The 8151-nt window shown below is 37.6% G+C and overlaps 1 protein-coding gene across 1 annotated transcript in view; it reads right to left on the bottom strand.

The window, feature by feature from the left end:
• ELF2 (E74 like ETS transcription factor 2) overlaps positions 1 to 7794 on the bottom strand; it is a 43126-nt gene extending 35332 nt beyond the window's left edge. Inside the window, exon 1 of the mRNA XM_015822295.2 lies at positions 7590 to 7794. The gene's annotated coding sequence lies outside the window, so the exon portion shown is untranslated. The remainder of the gene's footprint in view (positions 1 to 7589) is intronic.
• Positions 7795 to 8151: the final 357 nt, after the last annotated feature.

Raw genomic sequence — 8151 nt, 5'->3', positions numbered from 1 at the left:
GAAAAGGTGGCGGAACTCAAACCTGGCCACGCCCTCATCAAACCCTAGGACCGCCCCTTTAGAGAACAGGAATGCAAGTAAAATTTGGGAGGGGCTATTTCCGGTGTGGGAGGGGCTATTTCCGGTGCGGCCGGCCCGGAAAAAGGTGCCGGAACGCGGTTCCGCCGCGTTCCGGCTGAAAAAAAGCCCTGGTTATAAGGATGGTTGTTTCCTGTTGTTAATGCCAGTAAAAATATAGCTTTCCTGTCTTCCTTTTGCCGTGTCCATGACTGATAAAATGCTATTGGTCAACAGGATCCTGAGGATGTTAGCAGCCATTCTGATAGAATATTACAACCATTCAGAATAATTCCTATAGTGTGTGAAAACTATACTTCTATCTTTAAGGTCTCTGGATGATGATACGAAAACTAAGAAAATATAGGGATATTAGCAGAATCATTTTGATAATAATAAACTTGGGAAGAATTCGATGGTGGATAAAAATGTCGAATCCACTCTGAACATTTGTTTGTGCAACAAACCAGAATAATAATAGGCAATAAAACAATCACATTATATAATCTCAGAGCTGAAAGGGACCATTTTGGCCGCTGAATCCAATCTCCTGCGTAACACAGAAAATCAAAGTATTTCAAGATATACTTTTTATAAAACAATTGCTTCAATAATCAGAAAAAAAAGAATCAGAAAAGGGCTAATGCGATTTTCCTGTCTATAAGCTCTCTGCATTTACCAAAAGTCTTCATGCGAAGAGACTATTTCTAGAAAAAAAAGTCTCTACATGTGGCAATAATTTTCATAAAATATTTTATATATAAAACTATGAAAGCACAAATCAGAACTAATAATTACAATTCTTCACATTTTCTTATTTGAGGAAGGTCTAAATAGGGATGTCTACTATTCCCTCAATTACAGAAATGTGGATGAATAGCCCCATCCAAACAGTGAGTACACTGTGGTGCAGAAGTCTGCCTAGACCAGGGGTAGGCAACCTTGGCTCTTTTATGACTCTGGAGTTGAAGTCCACGAGTCATAAAAGAGCCAAGGTTGCCTACCCATGGCCTAGACCATTTCACCAGCTCAAGATTGACTCAGCCTTCCATTCTTCCAAGGCTGGTAAAATGAGGATCCAGACTATTGGGGGCAATATGCTGACTCTGTAAACCACTTAGAGAGGGCTGTAAAGCACTGTGAAGCGGTATATAAGTCTAAGTGCTATTACTATTATAGGCATATTAAGACCTGGACAAATTGAAACTGGATCCCTTTTGTGGTTCTGGTAGTCCTTTCAGACAAACAGGACAATAGTAGTACACAGCGCATTCTTCTCCTTCTAGCCTGTATATCAGCCTGTATGCCAACTTATCTAACTTCAAACCACCCTTATTATTTCTCTTACTTCCCTGTGCTTGAATTCAAGTGTGGCATTCCCACTAAGTTCCTCTGATCCTTTCCCCCTCTTGTTTCCTTTAAGTGCTTGCATTTGCTCATTGCTCTTACCCTATCTTCCTTCCTTCCCCTTAGCTATGCCCAACGGTCTTGCCTTTTCACCATTGTCTTCTATTCAGAATGGACCAAACATATACTTTGATCTGATCCATACTTTGAGTATGGACTACTCGAAACAGTGTTCTGTGCATGGAATAGCCTGTGCACAGAACATTTTACACCTCTTTAGTGGCTAGCAACTATACTTTATATAAGTTGAACTAAAATATAAAGGGAAAGATAATTAGCTCTAAATAGGTTAGACATACTCAAAAAATTACTCTTGCAATCATCACTGCACCTTTCTGCTATGGACCAACAGAAAACAAACAATAGAAGGGATCATACCATTTCCTCCTTCAAGACAGACAGTGCCACCCTCACCCTAAAAAAAAAGGCATCTGGATGTTACCAGATGGATAATTTCAGAATAAAAATGAAAATACCAATAGAAAGTAAAATGATAGAATTGTCAAATATAGTCAACTAGGACACATTCTGGTAGAGATGTGAAATCCCTAGAGATACAGAAAGTCAAAGGAGGAGACCCCTAGGGAACAAACAGGTTGTACAATGAATGAATAAATGAATGAATGAATGAATGGAGATTTCTAAGGTCAAGCAAGAAAGAATAAAGTACGGGAAAAGGAAATCTCAATTAAAAATGAAATAGTATTCTGCTTAATTACAGAAACTTTAATAAAAAGAATATACTCAGGAATCAGTCTCATTATAAAAAGAGATGTGACACACAACAGACCAGCTTTCATATAGGAAAGCATCTAGAACAGATGAAATGCCAACTGCTGAATTGTTATTAAGGTGCAGGAGAAGTTACTTGCTCTATGTCAGCTAATATGAACCAAAGTTGAATAGTCTAGAAATAAGATCAGTGAATATACCTACACTGAAGAAAAGAGATACAAGACAATGTAGAACTTATTGAACCATTGTACTAATTCTCACACAAGCAAGGGTTTGCTCAAGATTTTGCAAAGATTAACATAGCCATATATGGAAAAATGCCAACTAAAGAGATAGGTTTCATAAAAAAACAGAGGGACATAAGATCAGATGGCTATCATAAGATAGATAATAAAAAAGCAAGAAAATATAAGAAGCAGCTTCACCTTTGCTTCATTGAATACAAGAAGGTCCTTGTGTAAATTACACCAGAATGTAGAACATACAGTGTTAAGAATATTGGTTATGCCATAATGCCTGATTATTCTTGAGGAAGCTTTATAATAAACAAACTACAGAAAAAAATGAGTTTGGAGAAACAGAATGTTTCAGAATAGTGAAGCAAGTAAAACAAAGTTATGTATCTTGCCATATATATTTAACTTCCACTAGAAATGCATTATAAGAATGCCGGGACTGCAAGAGATGACAGCTGAAATCTGTCATCATTTTACTAAGAAGTAAAAACAGTAACAAATAAGATAGACTAGCATTATTGGGTTAGCTGCAAGTAAAGAAGATTTTTAAAAATGTATTACACAAGTAAAACTAGATGTGAAAAATCTGAATTAATGTTAAAAAGAAAAAGGTAATGTATTATCAACTGACCTGCGCACTTAATGAACTTAAAGTCAACAGCCAAAAAGTGAAGATGATAGATATTCTGGAAACGGAAGCAGTACAAGCTTATACAAAATCATAGAGAGAATTCAAGTACAACAAAGATCAGAATGCTAAAAGTAATAGTGCTTCCATTAATAATATATGCCTGTGAAAACTGCACTGAAAATTATGGGTGTGCGCACATTTGATTGCTGCGAGTACTGCAGACTACAAAAAGAAACATTCAATCCCAGACCAAATAAAGAGTAATTGCTTTCTTAAGGCAGTGAACAATAAGCAGAAAGTCACATTCTTTAGATAGATGATAGAGCAGAAAAAAATATATGCTTGAAGGCTGCGAAAAGTAGAAAGAGGGAGAGACCAAGGATAATAGGAACAGAGTCAAAGAGATTGCTAGAATGTCCTTTAAAAACAATCATTTATTATTAAAGACAAGTCAAGAGAGTAAGCATTTGCCCATTCAATCACCAGAATTCAAATTCAGCTTAATAATAACTCCAGCAAGCAGGAGAAATGGCTCAAACTTTTTGTAAATGAGACTGTAAGCCACTGGGAGTTTAAACTCCAATCACAAAAAATATACCGCTCCTAGAAAGTACTAGTTTCATATCTGTCTTACCCATATTGAAAGCCATCTCATTTGCCTAACCATCCAGTACTTAAAATCTGGCTGCTGTTCTAAATCAATCACAGAAATACAGAGCTGTCAGTACATTACTGTAATGATAACTTAGTTTCAGGCTTCCAAAAGACACAAAACATGATTCAGCATCTGCAGTGATCCATCAGAAAAAATACAAATTATCCGAAATTAAAACCCAGTCCTCCACTAGGAACTGAAAAAAATGTAGCACTCAATCTATATATTACTTTCAATTCTTTGATCAAGTCATATGTCTAGGAGGTCAAGCACAGTAGATGTATTATGTCTATATAAAGATATGGAGCATCCATAATTGCCTCCAAATCAGATTAAAATTATCACTATAGAAAAATGAGGAAGTCCACCTTGCATCATTCACAGACTCAGGTGGTTTTTAAGTATTTTTGAGGATGAGTTGAGTCAAGCAATTACTAGTGGCCAGCACAGCAGAGAGACAGTGGTGAAGATGAATGCAGGCAAATAGAGGAATGTTCCAAGTGGTACCTAATTACTAACTATCCCAAAGCAGCCCACAATAATTACAATACCCTGGTAAGAAGATAGCCAGCAAAAGGAAACACTCAGTAATCACTTTTTTATGTCAGGACTTCTGCATCTTTAAAACAAAAAATAAATTCAAACATGAAGCTTTATCCCAGACAGAATTGCAATGACATTAAATATTTCTTCTATTTTATCTTTGCTTAAAATCTTCCCCTCCCCCCCTCCCAAAAAGGAAGTGTGATGAACTTACTTGAAACAGTTGGTAATGTGGATAGATTGAGGAACAGGAACAGCGCGCAGCAGGGTTAACTCATGGGTCATCCTCCAAAAGAGATGATTTAATTGCTGTAACATTATTTACCATCCAGGACAGTAAAATTGGATGTGATTCAATTAATGCAATTGTGGTAAAAAAAAAAGAGGATTTGATTTCTACCATTATGGTTATCTATAGAGCTGCAAATGGACTCTGTGATAAGTTCACTGAGATTCAGTCAGAGCTGCTGGAGATCAATATTCTGATTATTTCTCAACAGTTTTCATTAAATTAAAAGTGAGGTAATTTATCTTTAATTGGACCATCCTAATGGATACCTTATCACTGTGACAATCCTAGATGAAGACTGATCAAATAATGATCAAACCACAATATTGACCCTTAAATATATGCATAGGGTTTTCAAAGTTAACTTCTGTTTAGAACTAGCAAGCTGACACTAAAAATGAGAAGGAAAATATGACCCGCATATAGAGAAAAAAGAATAGTATCATATGAAATGACAGTGTAATTATTTTCAGAGGGCAAGCCTATATTATTGGGGGGGGAGTCCTCTGACCTCTTATAGTACAAATCCCTCCATGCCTGTCCTAAGGTCCAGTTGAATTCAGGAAGAAGCATTTTTAGTATTAAAACTATAATTTTACTGTGTCATAATTTGTAGATTTGAGCTCATTTTATCATATGTAATGAATATTATCCTAAAAGGGTGAAGAAAGGGTGGTAAGAGTAACTCATACTATTATAGTGATTACATTTTGGAGATATTTTACTTGAGTGTTTTCTTTTTAAAGCTTTTTCTTCTACTTCTACAAAGCACTGTTAAGCTCTACACTATTAAGGCCAAAGCTAAAATATAGCCTTTTATTATTATTATTTTATTTACCACAAATATTAGTGTGCCCATTTTCAAATTCTATTTGGCCCCATTTGTCATCAAGTAAAAGTCATGGTTATACATCTTACATGGGCATTTATATAAAAGCAACTCTCTTTGTGTCTAATAACAAGTATTACTAACAAAATGATATATAGATTGCATCTCACTAAATGTGTGGTTTGCTACTAACGCAAACTAAATAAAAGCTAAAGTACAATCTATTCAAAGTTAAAGAACATTCAGAACCCACTCATATTAATTAAACCAAAAAGATTAAACCTTTGTCCCCTTCCAGATTTATACTTTGTTTGATTTATATATCAAGCAAGACATATTACAGTATTTTTAATGTGAAAACTATTAAACTATGTTGAATTTCATGTCCTTAAGATTGTGAGTTTAGTGTTATTTATGACTTCTCATAAGAATCAGATTCTTCTCTGATTCAAAATTCACAAATGAAATTTCTAGACAGATGCCATATGCTAAGTTACAAAACAAAACAATGCTATACTTATGAGCTAGATAAAAAGAAATCCTTCCCTAAAAACAGCTATCCTACACATACGGGAAATGTTATATGAGATAAGCAAGAGAAGTGACAGGATGGTTCAATATGAAGTTATACTGACCTCTTAATTTATACTCAAATTAATGAAATAAAGTTAAAAAATGAGACACTAACACTAAAAATGAGAAGGAAAATATGGCCTGCATATGGAGAACTGGAGAAACATGGTAGAATCTGGAGACAGTAGAAGAGAAAGAACTAGAAATATTACAAAATACAAACATGCAAGTAGAAGTAGAAGGACTATGGCAAAAGACAGCTAAGATAGTACTAATAATAGCCACCTTGTTGTATTCCCAAAACATGTGGAGCATCACTCAAATATATTTTATCTTGTGATGATAACTAAACCATCAAACAACATCTGCCTATCCCAGGTCTTTGGGAAGGATTTGATAGGTAGTTAAAAATGCCAAATCTAGTTTAAAAACTGCTGACTATTGGACAAACCATAATAATAATAGACAATGCTCTGGAACTTTATAATTCAAACAGACAAGCACCTGCCACATAACACCACAGATTTAACAACTGTCGATATTCTGAAAGACAGAAAAGTCTGGATAGTGGACATGGTATTACCCAGAGACAGCAGAATAGAAAAGAAAGAACTGGAGAAGATAACAAAATACAAAGACCTGCAAAAAGAAATAGAACGACTGTAGCAAAATAAAGCAAAGATGGTACCAAATAGTAATAGGTGCCTTAGGTACAATCCCAAAAAATATGAAGCCCCACTTGAACACCATCAGCATTGACAAAATCACCACCAGCCAACTGCAAAAGGCAGCTTTACTTGGAACATAACACTCACTTTTCAAATGTTTTCCCATCAGAATAACTCTGTCAATTAGGTTGAGTAGAGATAAAAATTAACCACCTCACAAGGTTGTTTTGAGAGAAGGTGAAGAAGGATCTTCACGCAAGTGCCTTGAGCTTCTATAAAGAGGGTAGGTTATCAAATGAACAATGCAAAAAATAAATGTAAAAGGCAAACCCTCTTTTCAGAAACAAACAGCAACTGGTTCTTTTTTTGTTCTTTTTTTTTATAACCAGTGCTGCTAGAAGGGGGGGGGTCATCTCATTCAGTTTTCCCATATTCCAAACAATCCGAAGCATGACTAAAAAAACAACACCTTAATACGGAGCCAGCAGTAAAGAGAAACTGGTCAGGATGCAGTTACAACTTTCTCGTGTAGCCTGTCTTATAAGACATCGCAAACATTACTAGGCCACGATTATTCAAAGGTTCCGATGTTGTTGTTTTGCAATTTAACAGGGAGGGGGAGGGAAAGCCTTGTCACAACTACCAAGATGGTCTAAGCAAGGCTTTTTCCAGTACGTGCGTATGCAATGCTCATCCGGGAAATAATACGAGAAACCGAAAGTAAAGATTTGGGGACGGGGGGGGGGTAAAGCTAGGAGGCGAGTAATGTCATCCCAATTGACAAGGAGACCGGCCGAAGCGGCTTCATTTCCCGGCAACAAGGGCCTCGCTTACCCACTTGCACTTCCCCTTCCAAGACGATCAACAAAGCCAAGCCTGCACCGGGTGGGGTGGGGTGGGGGAGGGAGGGGAAAAGAAGATATTTTCAAAGATTCCCCTTGGAGGCTTTAAGGCACAATTCCTTACCTCTTCCGTTTCTCCTTCATGCTTCGCAAATTTCGTTAAATATTCCGATTAGAGGCGAGGGCCGGGGAGCGAAGAGACTCTGCTTCCTTTCCACCCCAAACAAAAAACCTGTCAGGCAAAACCTTCGCTGGGTGAAAACCCACAGCCAGCTCAAATCAGATTTTCCTGCCCGTCACCGTCTTTCCTTCACTGCACATTCTTGTGTACAAAGTTGCACAATCGCCTTTTAACTGAGAAGGAAAATTACAGTTCGACGGACCGGGGGGTGGGGGTGGGGGGGAAAAGAGACTTTCCAGAGGCAGTTGATGTCACTCTCCCTTAATCGCTCCCACAACGAACATACACAACCAGCACTCACGTAAACCGATTAACGCAAGGGAAGCTGGATCCCCCTCCCACCTCCCTGTCTGAGATAACCCTCTCCCCAAGCCCCGTGGGACCGCCTAGCCTGAGACCAACCTAGCCCGGCCGCTCCGGTCACCCAGATCACACGCTCGCCAACGGACGGAGAGGGAAATGGGGCGGGGGGTTCAGACCGAGATCGGCTCTTCTTCCCCGCGGC

Source organism: Protobothrops mucrosquamatus, unplaced genomic scaffold, assembly GCF_001527695.2.
Source record: "Protobothrops mucrosquamatus isolate PMUCROS unplaced genomic scaffold, P.Mucros_1.0 scaffold1519, whole genome shotgun sequence".
Classification (NCBI taxonomy): Eukaryota; Metazoa; Chordata; class Lepidosauria; order Squamata; family Viperidae; genus Protobothrops; species Protobothrops mucrosquamatus.
The sequence above is the reverse complement of the archived record's forward strand: the minus strand, read 5'-3'. Positions and strand labels throughout refer to the sequence as shown.